Here is a 17,923-nt window from a genome sequence, read left to right as displayed (position 1 = left end):
GTAAACCAGAAGATAAGGAGTTGACAACCTTCAGCAGAGAAGGCAAATCAGCAAGTCCACTGCCTGACTGCCTGGCCACAGAGAAAGAATCCAGGAAGGTATTTAGAGGACCCCAGACCAAATTGGACTAAAAGACGCATGAGGGGCAGCTGTATAGACAGCAAGGGTGTAATTGCCCAGGGATTTCTTTGTTCAACATCCCTCTCTGGAGGCACTCAGCTAGCTGACCCTGCTGCTGTACCCTTCATTTAAATTATGTATTTTTATAAAATCCGCCGCCCAAGACTCCACTGCAGGAAACCTACGGTCAAGCCTGAAGGAGGAGGGAGCGTGCCCAAGAGCAGGGGGGTTGTGTGTATGTGAGGAGTTGGAATGGGCACCCACCGGCTCCCTGGGGTCCCCCGCTGCAAAGGGACCCTCATCCAAGCAGTGAAGGACTCAGATGGTGATGTGTGTGTGACTCCTTGAATGCTCAGGCAGCGGCTTCTCCTGTAACAGATGAGTTTCAAACGGAGTGAAATGTACCCATAGACCCCACCTGCTTATAAAACACCCAGCCTGTAACAGGTGAGTGATTAACAGCTTTTACATATTCCCACCAAGAAAAGCCTCGAGAAAGAACATGGTGCACTTTGCTTTGGTGCTCTGACACAGAGCTGCAAGGAGGTCCCAGAGCCTTAAGAAACAGCACACGTGCATTTTCAATTGCTTGTGGGAACTGCACCTCTCATCCAAGTGCTCTACAGCGATGGAGTTAAAAGGCAGCACGACATACAGGAACCTCAAGACCTTGGAAACCATACAAAGGATCCTCCTCGCAAATAATACAAAAACAAGCATGCATCTGTTTTTTCTCTCTCCAGTGCTAAACACATCACACTGAGACTGCTGGCTCAGAGTCAAAGAAGTCTCCAAAGTCCCTCTTTGTTCCAAGTGTATTCCCAATGGCAGCGCAATACACTGCTCTGACAAACGTGGACCAGTGTCCTTAATTCTGGGAGACGGCATTCAAGCACATACGTGTGTATTCATATGGCCCAATTTCAGTTTGATACATGACTGCTGAACCCACTTCTGCTCTCACTGATAAGAAACGAATACCTAAAGCTGAAAGACTGCAAAGAGTTGCCTGATCTCACCAAACTTAGATGCTGCCCATGGAGGAACTCTTCGGAAGTGCTCACAGGGGAAAACGCACCAACAGGAAGCAGGATACCAGGTGGCCCTTTTTTTTTTTTTTTTTTTGCTTAATTTTGATAACCAGAAGTTGCAGAAATAATTGAAGTAGCCCATCATCTGAAAGAACAGTTTCTAAGCTTAAAAAAAAAAAAATAGTTGTTTTCTGCATTTCTCATGTTTCCTTAAGGAGCATGCTGTTGCAAACAAACGTTTTAACAAAACCTTCTTTTGCTCAGAAAGCCCAACTTCTAACTGAAACACCACGAACCACAGACAACACAGCCCATGCTTTCAAGAGCGCTGAACATGATAAACCATCTTAACTTTCTCCTTTTTACTTCCAAGTCCTTACAGCTTCTTCATGTGCCTTCACGAAGTTTTGAAGTAGAAGTTATCTTTTGTTACTGCCTGATAAAAGCCATTATTTTGCACTTCAATTTTCTTGATTTTGACATCTGTGGAGCTCCGGTATCCAGGTGGGTGAGATGGTAAACCACTGACTAGAGCTCAGTAGATACTACAACAGTATCTTGAAACAGACAAGAGGCTATCAGGAGACAAGAACTTCACGAAAAACAAGAACAGAGGGCTACTTCTCATTGGAAAATTTTCCCTGCTCTCAATTTTTCCTCATAATTCCAAGCAAAAAAAAAACTTCTTCACAGCGATTGTTTTTGATTGAGGAACTCCTATGTTTAAAATTTATATAAAGTCCATTTGTTCTACAGAAAGCAAGGTCTGTTTTGCACACACACAAAAAATATCCTGAGTTGTCCTTGCCTAATCATATTTCCATTGCACTTTCTAAAAGTTACCAAGACACACACACAAAAAAGCACCTTTATTTGTACACCACTTTGGTGGCAGGAGGTGGGGAGAAAGACAAGGTGACTACTAACACAGCCAGCTTTGCCCTTTCTTCCTTATCTCAGGTGGCAGCCTGGATGTAACATAGAATTGTGGACCCCTGAGAAGACAAGCAGGCAATCTAAATTATTCATATCGACCACGTGCTTCTCCTAGGTGATTAGCTTATTTGATTAAAGCAAGCTCTTCTACAAATATAAAGCAAATATTTGCAGTGAGTACTCAAAACTCTGTGAAAGAGTTAATACACACTCTCATCACCTGCAAGTACAATATTTGATAGTCCTGCCTGAAGTGGGCAGGACTATTTTGTCCTGACGGAGAGGGGAGCTGGTCATTCTGCGCTAACAACCACAAAGAAAAAGGCTATTCCCAAAGCAGCTATGGAAGCAAGCGGATAAAAAAATTATCTTTAAGACAATGTAACTAAGATGTTTTTTAAAACTTAGGCTTGAATTTATAACCAAGACTGAACTGAAAGTGGTATAGATGAGCTATTTGCTTTGTTTTCCTGTCCATGTTTTTACTTATGTTACTATGGCAAATATCAAAACTACTGAAAAACCACCTGCCTGCAAGTCTTGTACTCAGAGCCACTGCCAGGGCGGGAGCACAGTTTCCCAGAGCACATTTCCTAGTCAAACACAAACCTAACTTACAATGCCTCACATATTTTTGTTACCTTTGAGCGTCTAGGAAGATGACAGGCAGGTAACAGCATTGCCTAAAACACTTATTACACCGCATCAGATAGATTTCAGGTAACTTTATACTCAGCTCATAAAAATCAAGCTAGCGTGCTGGGGTTGATGAATCAGAGGTGGGCTGTCTGCAAATTCCTGAAAGTGAGGGAGCTGTTGTATTGGGTTTTTTTTCCATTTTGTCACTATTTGCCAATCTGCAACAGCAGAAAAACTACTCCTCTAAATGCTTATAGGGTGTCAATTCTCAGATTGCTGACAATAGTCTATTATTCCAGATGTCTACCGTTTAACTGCAAAATGGTAAAATTAAAATTATTGCAAATTAAGCCCTCTTAAGGGCAACTAAGCCGCAGCTATTAAGGAAGTAAAAATAATTTATTAATAATAAATGTACAGATATAAAGCTAAATCTTTTGTGGTCCACTGCCTGCAAATCAGAAGGATTAGGCCAAGATTAACACACATTTGGAATTCATTATTAGTGCATTAAAATGTAAAAGTAAAAGCACAAGAAGAGAATTCCTATTCCAAACTACTTACGTTATAGAAGCAGCACGTACAGGCTAAGAGGGCACGAAGTTTACAATGATTAGGACAAGAACAAACATGCCACAGCAGCTATTTGCTTTTGCTCTTCTTCCCCTCCCTCCCCTCTTCTCTAAACATACAAAATGTATCCTAACATCCCTTTTTTCAAAACAAGGCAGGTTAAGTTTAACAAGAAAAAGACGATGTTCCAGAGCGGACTTGCAGAGCGCTCACAGCACGCGGCCACTTGCCACAAAGAGCTGACCCTCCCCATGGGTGGTTTGCTCAACGACTGACTACACCAACAGTCGGTGCCACCATGAGATCTGTCCTCGCTCCCGCATTGCTTTCCAGCCAACATTGAAAACAACTGCAGAGTGGGAAGTTAAGACACCATATGCCCTTGTCCCACCTGCTCAGATGAGGATTGTCCTAACTCTGAAGACTGTGCATGCTGGGTGGACTCCATCCCACAGCATAGGCTACAGTTTACCAAGAGCCTGAAAAAAAATTGAAAACTGTGCACAACAAATGATGTACGCCTGTGTGCACTTGCCTTCAACTCTCCACAGAGTGGCAGGCTGTGTGATTCGCCACACCACCCACCCAAAAACCCATCAGCTGCCTCCAAGGCTATCCATCACACCGACGCAGATGCTTCACCCTCCTCCTACCCCAACAGCCACCGATTCGATAAGGCATTCCTCCCCACACACGACAAGATGCTCTCTCTTTCTCAGCCCCTCTTCTCAGCTGCACGCTTTTGGGGACTAACCTGCGCATCTAGCCAACAGTGAGCAGAGCAGCAGATCTGGCTGGGTTCCTCCCCAGCCCCTCCTGCACTGCAGTAGATAGAAGAGCAAGGAGTCAGCCTTGGCACGAGTACCACCACACAACCTCCCACCCCAACAGCAGGCCAAACCACAGGTGGAAGAAAGGTGACACAAGAAGAGAGGGGACCGCAGAAAAGAGTGGGAAGATGCCACGAGGTCCAGACCAGGGCGGCCCTAAGAGACACACAGGCCTCCCTGGGAAGAACGCAACAGAGATGCTGTCCTGCAGGTGAGGTGTGCCACCAGACCCAGCTCCCGGGTCAGGTCCTGCACCCATCAAGCCCAGCAGGAGGAAGAGACCAGGAGTGTTTCTGCGCTGGCACCACCACAGAAAGCAACAAGGAAACCGACCAGAGAATGATCACAGGTAAACATTATCCTGGCAAAAACCAACCAAAGAAATGCTTCTCATCCAGAGGAGTTTTCCGATAGGACTTGTAGGGCTGCACAAAGCAGGGGACAGCACCAGGGCAACGGACAAGGCAAGACAGCCTCCGCCTCCTCCTCCTGCAGTACAGAAACTACCACTGCTTCAGGCACGGCCTGGACAGAAACTAAAAACAAAGAGATGCCGTAAGGAGAAAGTGGGAAAAGAAAATGAAGAAGAAATTAACAGAACAAAGATACAGGACACCAAAAGGTGAAGCCCTGTTTATTTGTCCATTTAAAACAGGTCATTACATCTGAGAAAGTTTACTCCAGTAGCACATATCCACAAATACAGCTTCTTCGCATACACTAATCCCTGCGCAAACAACCACCTCACAGCCCCAACTGGGAGGAGACCGTCACTGCCTGCTATTTTTACCAGTATAGAAACTGGGGTAAAGCCGGCCTCTGTGGCTTTTGAAAGCAGCATGAGCCATATGAGAGCACAAGTGTTAGTTCTCAATCACCACACCGAGACTGTCTTCATTTCTCAAAGTTAAACTGTCACCTATAGATGAGAAAGCCCATTTTAGGTCAGCGTACAAACCGACGTACAGACCCAAGAGTCACCAATCTGACCATGGGCATCTTCCAGCCCAATAGGGCTCACAACAGCACCGGACATTCATACATACCTACCCACCCACCAGCAGGGTTTTTTCAATGCAAACAGACAAGATTTTGATGATAAGCGGGATTGCAACAGCAAATCAAAGAGTAATTAAACCCGGCGATGGACCCCCTTTAAAATATTTCAGTTAAGGTCAATGAGGACCTAAGCTGAGGACAGAAGTTTGACAGTTCTTTGCAAACCGCAGCAGGATTGTCTCCTTTGCCATTCACCCCAGGTCCTGAAGAGCCACAGCATTATTAGCTCCTCAGTCTGGTGTCAAACACAGCACAGCTGGCTCTCATATCAGGAATGGCTGGAAGCAACTTAGAAACAAATAAATAAATAGATAGTTGAGTCATTTGCTAGCACACAGCACTGGCATGCAATGTCCCAGGAAAAGAAACACAACAGGTTGTTGTTTTGTGTTTGGTTTTTTTTTTTGGTTGGTTTTTTTTTTTTTACTCCCTGTATCAGCAGGCAAGCCAACACAATTTTGCACAAGGACCAGTATTTTGGAAGCAGCAATGCACACGAGGGCACAGCTGTCCCTAACAGCCTGTAATACAAAGTTCAGCAAGACAAAGTTCGTCAGTGAATGAATTACAACACATAAAACAGAGATAAAAAGATTAAAGCGGCAAGAGTTCAGCCTGCCAGCCTCGCTGGGCCTGGCAGAAGCGCAAGGAAAGAGAGGAGTAACACTAAAACTTCCTTCCGAAACAATCTGCTTCATCCACAAGAGATCTTCCAACTTTGTTGACCTTCTAGCAATCTTCTTCAGTAAGCTTTTTTTATTCTAGCTTCACATTATCCTCTGTGTTCCCTAGAGGTGCTTCCTCGGGGATTTTCACCCAAGCCTATCAGGTAGGTGCATGCATCTCACTTCCACCCCTTCGCTTCTAAGGATTATATAAAGTACATCTCATTTCTTTAGGCATCTGGTAAAACTTAGAATGAGCAGTCCCTTGGTGATTTGGTGAAATTGTAAGTAGGATACAACAGCAGTGACTTATCAATTAGAAACAAAAGTTAACCAATAACGAAGCAGCTTTTGGTGTAACTCAGTGAAAACACCCATTCTGTGCATACTGTAGAAATGCATTACTTTATGCAAGTGCATTGATGGTGACTAAAAAGCTTTTGCCCCAAGAAAAAGAAATGCAGCTTTTTTCTTTTTTTAATACACACATGGATTTCTACTTCTTTAAAAAAAAAATTAAAAAATATTAAAAACTTAATAAAAGCAACTTTTGCTATTACAAGTTGGGATGAAGCATGTATCCTAGGAAAAGCCTTCATGTAACTTTTCACGTGCTTTCAGGGGGATAAATTTAATGACAACCTAAATGATTAGTGGTACTCAATAGAAGCTTAGGTTAAAAACAGTGTTTTAGGACGGTTCCTTTCAAACACTAAGTGCTCACTGACACTCTCAAAACTACTTTTCAGCTTGAAATGCTTTCTCAATGGATACTCCGTTTGAATTTAATAAACATGTTTAAAAAGTAAACACAACATAAATCAATGTGGGGTTTTATATTTGGACATTTCTTCTGGTACTAAATCAATTTTTATTCTTTTCAGTAAGAAAAAGCAGAAGGAAATAAAAAAAAAAAAAGCAGGTTGATCCTAACCTATCTTTCAATCTTTTCAGGCTTAGCCACGACCCAAGCTAGTTATCCAGTACATGGGCTTACCACCAGTCCCATGCCATTACTTTCCAAGAACTGGACTGACAGAAATTCTGGCAGTAAGACCACAGGCTTTTTTGAAGGATGAGTCACTTGCAAGCTTTTGGACCCCTGAAGTGTCTCAACAGTCCATCCACCACGCCACTCATCTCTGCCTCTTGACGGGAGATGAGATGAAGTTGCGGCCAGTGAAAAATTGCCACGTACGACCTCTGAATGTGAAGCAGGCTCATTCTCCCCAGCCACTCGGGATTCTTCCCGAACCAAATGTTATAACTACATAAGTATCCACTAAGCCCCCAAGTAATTTTGCAGTTCATTCACCTTAACTGCTTTGTTGACTCTGAGGCCACTAGTAAAGCTACTCCCTTGCTACCCTTACCTTCCAATTTCTCTACCACATCTGGAGCACTATTTCACGAGCACAACAAACCTCAGGGGATTAGGAGTAACCCCACTTGGCAATCAGGAGAGGCCAAAGCGCCGGGCACCCGTCGTCACTCCCGAGGCTGCACTGTCACCCCAGCAGGAGCCCACCAGGAGCCGACACCATCTTCTGCCCCAAGCAGCTCCAGCCCACGGAGTCAAACCCTTTCCCGCTGATCAAAGGCAAAGGTTCCACAGAAACACTTGACTGAGCTAACAGAACCACACTTAAAATTTTCCTAGCAGTTGATACCTATCTACTCAAAGCAAAATATGCCCCAATTGTCACAGGTAAAGGCTAGAAAATGTCCTCTTACTCACTGATTACATACCACAGTCTTAGTATTGTATGGCATTCCTTCCTCATGGACTATTAACGCATACCACATATTAAGAGTATTTGCTCCACATCTTTCATTGAGTACAGCAGTTTATGCTGGTGCAAATGTTCTTTAACGTGTCAGCTGGGAAACTGGATTTTCAAAGGCCTTTCTCCAGAAGTCCTCAAAACCAAGGATTAAGAATGTGATAAATGTGAAAATTTGTTTTTTCTTTTGGTAGTTCAATGTCTACTTCCTTGAAGTGGAAAGCTGAAAATTTCAATAGCATTATTTGTGCACATCACCTAACAGTATCGTCCCTTTATCTGTGCCAGACTTCTGCATTTGACTCATTCTGCTGCTTTAGGAAGAGTGCAATAAAAAAGCAAGCACCTCAGTCTTCAAAATTTGCTGCTGCCAGCTGTGGCAAGTGAACAGGCACCAGCATGAAGAAAAATACAAACATACAAAACCCCAAAAAACTTTCTGTCAACACCTGTCATTGACTTTCTTCTAACAAAACTTGTTCTGGAAGGCATCTTTTTACTGCTGACTTTCAAATGTAAGACAGTTTTTAAGGAAACTTGAAGCTTTTTTAATAGGCTAGCCCAAATACATGTGGCTTTAATTCTGTCAAAGACTATGGCCTGAATGACTACATCCAGCAGCTCAAGTATCTACTGCCCATAATTTCTTATTTCAGACTCTGACCCAGAGAGCCGCAGAACAGCAGAAAGCAACCTGGGGGTAGCATCCAAGCAATCAGAAAGGCAGCAATCATAAGCTGGAAATTAAGGAGTTGCTAATTACCTTTTTCTCACTCAGGGCAGCTGCAAAATCACAGACCTCTAAATGAACCATTTCTCATTCACCTCTTTTGACAATGCCTTTTACCACCGTGCAAACTTCTGTATTTGTTAAAGCTAAACCTAAGGCAGAAATAATGAGACTACATCCATCCCCCCTGTACACTTGCCACAAAAACAACAGCAAACCAAGAAGCCCACCCCATGTGGAAGATCCTGTGATGCACATGCACAGGAAGTCAGTTAACAGACTGTTAATACTTCGTCTTTTTTTAAATAAAAAAAAAAAAAGTAGGTTACCAAGCTCCCAAGAGAGCCCATTAACCTAGAATTAAAAACTGAATAAAACAACGTTTTGGGAAGATACTTTCTCCTTTACACCCTAAGATGCTGAACTCTCTCTTTCTTCAGCTCTGGGAAAAATTTCAAATTCTCTGTCTCTATTAACTTCTGTTCATACTGCTGCTTTAACGTACTTTGCTTCTCATGCTCTAGGGGCTTCACATCAAATTTCAGTAGCTTTAGCTGATTTCCCTAGGGCATGCTGGCAGACAATGAGATGGAGATGCTGCAAGCTCTCAGGTTTTGCTGCCGCAGGAAAAGGAAATCCCCATGATTTCACCATACAGTAATATAAGCCAAGGGAATGGAAGTTTATCTGGAAAGAAACTAATAAACTCTAGTCTTTCTAATATACCTTTGATAGGTCTTCTTCACAAAGCCTACATTATAACATTCCTTCAGTATACAGAGCACACACACATCAGCGTTTACATACAGCAGCAAACGAAAACAGTTTAAAAGATGCACACAAATCAGCATCTGTTTAGGCAAGTTTCCTGCAGCATTTCAGTATGACAATAGAAGGATGTTTCCATCCATGTAAGCAAACCTTATAAACTTTACTTTCAGAAAACAAGCTCATTTTTAGAAATGAGTAACTACTAGAAAAATCTTTAAGCACCTGAATGACAAAAAAAGTCAAACCACTTTTTCCTATTTCCCATCTGAGTCTCAAGAACTATTTATCTTTCAATATTTTTATTACTGTCATAGTAGCCAGCTACTCCATCCACCTCCGGAGAAAAATAGGCAGATGGAGATTAGTTTTTCCCCCTAGACTACACCTCTTTGCCTACCAACGAAAATCTGAGAAACCACCTTAAGCACAGCATTTTAGACCACTGTCTTCTGACTACCTCTCAATAAAGAGAGCATGCTTTAGGCACACAGTGCAAATTTTTCCACCAAAAACATAGCAGTCCCAGCTGAAAATCAGAAAGTTCTGTATTTCTACAGGGGAAGTGCCAGCTTTCAATAGTTTACACCTCTTTCGCAAGGGAAGAAGGAAAAATAAACCCCCTATGCAGGTAGGAATTGGGAGACGTAGCTAAGCACAAACCATCAGCACCAGCTGTCAGAGGCAGCAGTAATTCTCCCATCCTGATTCTACACCATCTTTGTCACTCCCATGGAGATGAGGCACAGCAGCCCTTACGCAATGCTGGGTTTGGACGAGAAGGCTCCTGACGGGGCAGAAAGAGGGGGAAAAGCTGCACAAAGCGCTGTGGCACAGGACAGCCCATCACAACCATTCCCTTTCCACCCCCACATTTACCCCTTCTGCCAGCTCCAGCCAGGCTCATGTTTTATCACATCTATTCGCTCTCAAAGCCAAGCTAAGGGCAAAGACGGGAGATAAATGAGAAAAGCATTGCTGGCTAGCTGCGGTCGTCGGAGCATGGTGGTGTTACACGTGTTTATTTTAAGTCTTGTGATCTTTGTGGCTGGCATGGCACTGAAAGCTGTACCCACATTAACACATACCAAAGGAAGGAAGTGTTTCACTGGTAGACGTCCAAGCATTTTAATCTGGACGCTCAGAGGAAACAAAATGTGTATTTAAAAAATAATCTGCGATGCTATTTACCCAACCCTTCAAAACAGAGGAGGTCTGATATTAACAGAAACAGCAAAGTTGAGGCTACAGTTCTTAAGGGCTTTATTATTTATCTGATTTCAAGAAATAAGTCAGGATATCTACTGGTCAACAGCAATACATCAAGAAGCCTTTGGCTTTAAATGTTCTTTACTTCCCTTCCCACCCCAGCGCCAGTTAACACTCCAAGACTACTTACGTTTGCAAATTTTGGAACTGAAAATTGTCCTCTTGGTTAAAGAAATTAATTATAAAATAGACAATAAAGCAGAATTAAGAAACACAGATTTTTTTGTGCGTGTAAAAGCAATGAAAAGTAAAAGATTAGAGATAAAATAAGGAAAAAGAGATGCAAGAGAGCATTTCACTCTTGCATATGCTGCACACTATTTTCTAATTTTGCTAGTAGATTAACATTAACTGTAGTTGGGAAAATCATAAGCCGCAAGTAATGAAAACCTATTTAATGTGCAGCAGAAAAAAAAATTCACTTTTAGTCTGCCCAATTACAGTTCACTATTTCCTAAAGCAAAAACCAAAATTAGCTTCAATACTCTTTGTCTTCATCTGAGTTTTACTTACCTTTGCTCTTGTGGATGCTCTTCTACATCCTCCTTCGAATCAGTCTGACAAACAGAGAAAATACTATGTAAGGATCTCAGAATTGCAATAGGGCACACTTGACACACGTACAATTTTTTAACTGCTTCAAAGATGGGACTCTCATGTGACTTGCTTGCAAAATGAACTCAGAAATCTAAAATTCCTTCAGCAACTCCCTTACAATTCAAGTAAGGTGGATGCTGACTGTCCTGGTTGAGGTTTCAGCTCATTTTGCCAAGATAAATGGTGACTTAATATGGCTATTCCATTTTTTTTTTTCCAAACATTGACTGAGCGGACCAATTTTCCATTTATACAAATGCATCTATACAAAATTCTGCTCACACATAGAATTTCGATCTAAAACCATCAACTGTCCTCAAACTACAGGAAGACTATTTCCTCCACCTTCAAATTATCTGCCCCATGTCAGTAAGTTTAATTAGCCAGTACCTGAGAAAATACAATGCAGAATACCTTGAAATTCCCATCACGTGGTAACCCCAAAAGCAAAGGCAAGGTACTATGTTCCAGTGGAGACAGCAAGATCCCAAACCCAAATCTTACCAGTGATTGACGACACGTACAGAAATGGTGGAAAGTAGAGACTTTAACCCAACAGCTTAGCTCGATTGCTGGACTACAATTTCGAGACACAGAATCACAGAATGGTCTAAGTTGGAAAGGACCTTGAAGATCATCGAGTTCCACCCCCCCTGCCATAGACAGGGACACCTCCCACTAGACCAGGTTGCCCAAGGCCGCGTCCAGCCTGGCCTTCAACACCTCCAGGGATGGGGCCTCACCAACCTCTCTGGGCAACCTGTTCCAGTGCCTTACCACCCTTAAAGTGAAAAACTTCTTCCTAACGTTTAATCTAAACCTGCTCTCTTCCAGTTTATAGCCATTTCCCCTTGTCCTATCACTACATGCCCTGGTAAAAAGTCCTTCCCCAGCTCTCCTGTAGGCCCCCTTTAGGGACTGGAAGGGGGGTTAACAAACTCTGCCAGCTTGCAGTTTGCAACTAACCACTTTGAGCTGTCTACAGAAATGAACTCAGGCGCTGGTTCAATGAGCTCCCTGCAGGAAATCCATTTAAAACAAGCAGGTAGCTGCTCTGAACCAGCCCAGATCTCCAGGAGAGCTTTAGGTACAGCTCAAAATGGAGCACGTTACATCCACCCAACCCACACTGATGAAACCGGGGACAACTTTAGGGAGATTAACATTCTTCAGAAAGAGGTCACGGCTATCCTGCCAAGCACAGGCAGTAAGTTTCCCCAGCTATTGCAGAAGCAGGTGACAACGGCTCCACAAGACACGAGCTACAGACCTTAGCAATGAAAAGGTAGAAAAAAACCCCAAACAACAAAAAAACATTTTAAATTGAAAAAGTACACCTTCTACCACCCCTCCTACTCCTTTCCCGTGTAAGTGCATCACAGAACAGGCCCCAAGGTACCAGCTTTGACTCTAGCTCCTATTTTTAATACATACTGGTGAAAAACATCACCTGCACAAACACTGAACATCATCCTACATCCTTCAGATGCTTAAGCAGACCAGGCAGCCTTACTCATCCACTGAGCAGGGCAGACAGCAGGATTTCCAAAGACCTGAGCCTCGTGAAGGGAAAAAATTGACAACCACACTAAGGCAGCAAATACGGTTAATATTACTATTAATAATTAAAATTACTACAGCTAAAAGAATGAAGTTATGGCTGACATTATTACAGATCTTGCCAAAAGCTACCAGAGGCATCTAAACATCAATCTTTTACCACAAGTAGCTCATCCAATAGAAGCAGCACAGCCTTCACCGCAGCATAACCAAATCTGTAACAAGACTGAGAGGGAAGTACAAGTTAATTTGGGGACTTGATGATCTTTCTGTACGCCTGCCCTTAAAGGGAGGTTGGAGACACCATGATAATCGTTCAGGATCTGCAGCGCATGACATGGTTCTTCAGCACAGACCTAACCAGTGGTCCCAGCACCTAGCCCTCATGAAGACCTGGCCATCTCCTGACAACTGAGCTAAGCCTTGCTGCTAGATGCTACCTGTAAGGCACAACACAAATCCATCATCTGTTTTCCAGCTTCTACAAGCTCATTTTGCACTTCCAGGATCCCAGTACGACACCAAGCAGAATTAAGAGGACTCCTCATCCACCTCCTCCAGAAACAGCTTCTCTACCACAACAGGCTGGCAAGCTATCCTCATTTTAAATGGCTTAACCAGGCATCAGAAACCTGGGACTGTGTCATTACGCAGCGCTCACCCTTAACACTAGCCATCTTAGCACTGACAACTTCTCCTCTTCACTTTTCATTAAGCAACGACAAAGAAAACCTTCCTGGTCTATGGTGCTGCCACAACATAAAATCTGAGCTGTGCAAGGAAAAAAAAAAAATTTAAAAAATCGCCCTCAATTCTGAGCATGTACACAAAGCCCCACATCCAGCTTTCTCCTACCTTCTCTCCTCCATATGCCACAGGCTACATGTATACTTACACTGAGGATAAAAAAAAAAAAAAAAAGAGACACCAAAACCAACCCCAAAACACTAAAACCAAGCAAACCTTCTCAAACTACTGTATTGGCAGACAAGTACTGCAGGGGGATAGGAGGAAGGGAATAACTCCTGAAGCCAAAATGCAGGTCCCAGCAGCTTATCCATGCCAGCAAAGAAAAATCCCCTTCCTCCAACCCTCATCCTGTATTATGCGCAGGTGCTTATCTTGTGCTAGAAAGCCCCTGAAAGCACCCCTTCTCATGTCACACAAGTCACAAGAGCCTGGGCTGACAGCTTCTGCATAATCTGCATGGCCAACCAGCCCCAAGTCCTATCAGCATCATCCAGAAGCTCAGCTGGGATGCTGGAGGAACCTTTTAAACAGCCCAAAGAGGAAGACAATTCCCACCCCAAGCCTGTCTCGGGTTTTCACACAAATTGCGCGCCTTCAGACAAACCCTGCTTTGAAGTAGGTGACTCCGTACATTCAGTTTGTGCATAGCTGATGGGATGCGCCTCTGTTAATGACACACTGCACTGCCGCATATCTCGGATACGTATGCAAGATCAAGGTCTTCATCAGCTTTTGAAACCGGCAGAACAATTAACCTTATTAGCCCCTGAGCTGCACTGAAGAACACGAACTGAAAACAAGTCACTACTACATAGGAAAAGGAAAAAATAATAACATAATCTTTCAGAACCGAGCAGAACCTTTAAAGTGAAAGCAGCCCTGTATTTGCCCAGTGTCTGTAACCAACTATGACACAGCAAATATCGTGGCATTTTCCTCTTTCTCCAAATTCAAGCACCTCAAACATTATCAAGGTAATCGGAAATAAGCAGTCGCTATAATCTTCTAAGTATCTGCAAGCAAGCTGAAACATACTCAAGGCGCTCCTCTGATGAAACATCTCGCTCATCTCCTACACACCGCATGCAGGAACAGTAGAAAACCCATCACATCAGACTGACATGGCACTGACACCAAAGGAAAGTTTGGTACACGTTGCCTTTGATGCCTTACTGTCATTTTCAGTCCTGATAACAAGACCTGAAACTTAAACTTCATTAACTTCATTTCAAAGTAGTTCCTCCCTCGAAACTGAAGGGGCTGAAGGGAAAGCGCCGGATGTCCTGCCCTGTGGGTCCCCAACCTGCCTGCCCCTGCGTAAGATGCGTGTTTCTGTCAGTCAGAAACCACTTTGGAGGTTACTGTGAGCAACCATGACTCTCCCATACCTCTTTCAAGCGGTGTCCACCATGAACAAAAAATGGCATTTATGCTTCTCCTTTCATACACTTGCAGCCGTAGAGACAGCAGGCCCAATACCCTTACTCTGCTCTTCCTTGGACTCTTTCCTCTCCTCTTCAGCAAAAAAAAAAAAAACAACACGTAACTAACCTCCTTTCAGCTTTGCACTGAAGTGCCCCAACACAGCTGGTTTGTATTTGGAGCTTTTTCAGCCTTTAATGGTGAAGGGCTTGGGTGTCAAGTCCTCCACAAAGGAGCTTTTCTCCCAAGCATTTTAGTTAAGTAAGTATTAACAAGTTACAAACAAGCAAAACCACCAAATTATAAGGAGTCTGAATAAAACCCACAACTGCTGTAATCAAGCCTCTCGCACTTGAGATTCTCCTTGTCAAAATCCCATTGGTTTTCCCCACATCTCCCAACCGTTGGGGCAGGCGAGGCTTTACATTTTTCCACACCGAGGACAAACGATGGGAAGAAAAACGAAAACAAAAATCCAGCCACCCACCCCAGGGATGTTTGCTATAAAAAGGAGGGAGAGGAGGAGGAGAGCAAGGCAGAAGCCCTGTGGCTACCCCACACTTCACACCACCATCGCCAAGAAAGAGGAACTGGGCACAAGGAAATACGGATACCACATCCGACCGGGAAACCCAGTTCGTCTCACAGCAGGAGAGAGGGGGGGGAAAAAAAAAAAAAAAAAAAAGGAACCCAGGAGGAAACACTGGAGGAAGCTGCAGATGGGTGGAAGACCCGTCAGCACACGAGACACAGCCAGCTCCTCCTCAGCTCTGGCACACCGGCCCACACACACCCTCACCCACTGCAGTGCTCCAGGCACCCCTCAGGCCGGGCTGTAGAGGTGAGCCATCCCCAAACGCCTCTGCCTCTGCAGCCTTCCGAGGAAGCCGAAATCAAAAGATCACAAGCATGAGGGGGGAAGAAAAAAAAAAAAAAAGGAAGAAAAAGCAGCAATAGACGTAAGAGGGAAGCTGGGAGGGGGCACGCGAGAAGCACAAACAATGAAAGGGAAGCAGGAGGAAACAGAAGGTAGAAGGACCGACTGGGGTGGAGGCGCGGGGGCCCTGGGCGGCCACGCTCCAGCATGCAAATTCATGCTGTTCACGTAGACAAAGCGATGCTGTGAGAGGCCTAGAAAGCAACTGCAAATATTAAAATGCTTCGTTTCCCCTCCCTTGCCTCTTAACACCGTGCCTTTATTCGGCGCGTGCTCTTGGAACAAAAGCGTGTGCTGGGCAACCTCATGGCTGAATGGGCTACCGACCTGTCCAACTTCCATCCACAATTTCTGCAGGCAGCCAGGAATGCTCAAAACTGCTCTGTCACAGGCAGCTGATGATGCATGAAAAATAAGATAATAGTGCAAAGCCACAACAGAAAGGCAAAAACATCCATCAGGCAGCATTGGTAACCCGCCAGAAACAGGCAAAAGGGCTGGGCAGACAGGGCAGCCTAATCCATACCCCTGCTCAGAGCCCGCAACAGGCAGGCAGGAGAGGTGCACGCACGCTTCCTTCCCTGGATTTTTCAATTCTGCTCATGAAGTCCTCGCTCTCCTGCACGGCACTCCCATCCATCTGCCCACCCTCCTCCAAAAGGGAACGGGAAGAACCAGATCGAGGAACAAGGACGCTTCCCGTTCCCAAAGTCTTCCTCGAGACCTATCTTTAAAGGAGTGAATGAAGCAACCCTTGAATATTCCCTATCAAACAATGTTTATTATCCAGTCAAAAGCAAGGAAGTTCTTCCTCTTCCTAGACCCTCACCCTTGTACCACCGCTGCTGTGGTACATGGACGCTGGGCAGCAACCCCCTGTGAGGGTTTAAGCAAGAAAGTGTATTCTTGCAAGGAAGAGAACATGGACAACCTCCCTGTAGCGGCAAGTCACACCATTTTTTTTAGTGGAGCATGGAGACCAACAAGCAATAAGCCTCCTGCAAGTTTTAGCACCCCTCTAACAAAGAAAGAGCAAATAGATGAAGCCATTTTCCAGATGTCCGGAGCTGATGCCGGCATCTCCACCAATGCCCCTCACCAACCCAGAACAGTCACCCAGCAGAGCAATGATGCCGAATTGCCTTCAGGACCTCGCAGATGCCACAGGGGATCACGGCAGGGTGGGTAACCCTTGACTCCTTGGGCACTCAGAGAAGAGCCACCACCAGCCATCGCAAAGCAGTGCCACCGCTCCATGGAAGCGGTGTTGGATGAGTCCCTTGCCACATCCACAGGGACAGAGGAAGGTCGCCTTTCCTCCTTCCCCCAACAACTGGGAAAGGCAGCTTCAAATTCGGCCCCAAGCCCGAGAAGTGCTGGGTAAAGCCTAAGCCCGCAAGGGAACAGACATTTGGGTGTCGGGGTTGGGCCTGGAACAAAGCTTGGGTCTTAAAACCTGTTTGAGGAACCCTGGCCCTTCTGCTTCAGCTTGAGCAGTCACCGAGGCGTCAGATGCTGCTGCGGTCCCCAAGCTCGGAGGGGAACGCCATGCAAAACAGCCACTGTACCACCAGTGCTCAGAGACTGGTTCATCTGGCTTTTAATGTCCGCCTTTTATTTCAGTGAGCCCATCACGATTTTCACTTCTCACTCTGTCACAACTGAAACCAGAAGACCTGTTTTCCTTCCTGCATACCTAACGCAGCATCTACAGAAACGACAGAGGAGCAGCAGCCTCAGCTTCACCTTTCACTGCTGCAAGAGCTCGGCAGGACCACGCGCTCGACCACGCCACGTTGACTGGCCGCTCATGCCTGGTTTTCCTTCAGCCACGCTACAGCTTGTTTTTATGAGAATGCTCAAGAACAAAGTGTTTTCCAAGAGGACCTAATCTCCTCAGGAAGTAAACATCACGTCATCATCACTCAATTGCAGCTTCGCTGTGAGAAGCAACTATAAACGACTGCATTACGTGGTTCTACATCTAATGCATCTTAATGTCTTCAAGGTAGAGAATGCACAAGGCCAAGTTCCTTAAGCGTTCCTGAGCATAGAGGCTCTGCACCTTCCCTTACCTGCTACCACATCTGCACTGGCCAAATTCTGAACAGCACACATATAAATAATTTTAAAATATACGTATAATAGGTAATAGCTTCATAACACCATGACACAAAATGCTGGGCCCTGGTAAGGAGCATCAATCGTCAGCTAGGTGAGGAAACAAATAACACTTCTGCTATTTTTCCCTAC

This window comes from Charadrius vociferus, unplaced genomic scaffold (assembly GCF_000708025.1).
Source record: "Charadrius vociferus isolate BGI_N301 unplaced genomic scaffold, ASM70802v2 scaffold59, whole genome shotgun sequence".
NCBI lineage: Eukaryota > Metazoa > Chordata > Aves > Charadriiformes > Charadriidae > Charadrius > Charadrius vociferus.
The sequence above is the reverse complement of the archived record's forward strand: the minus strand, read 5'-3'. Positions refer to the sequence as shown.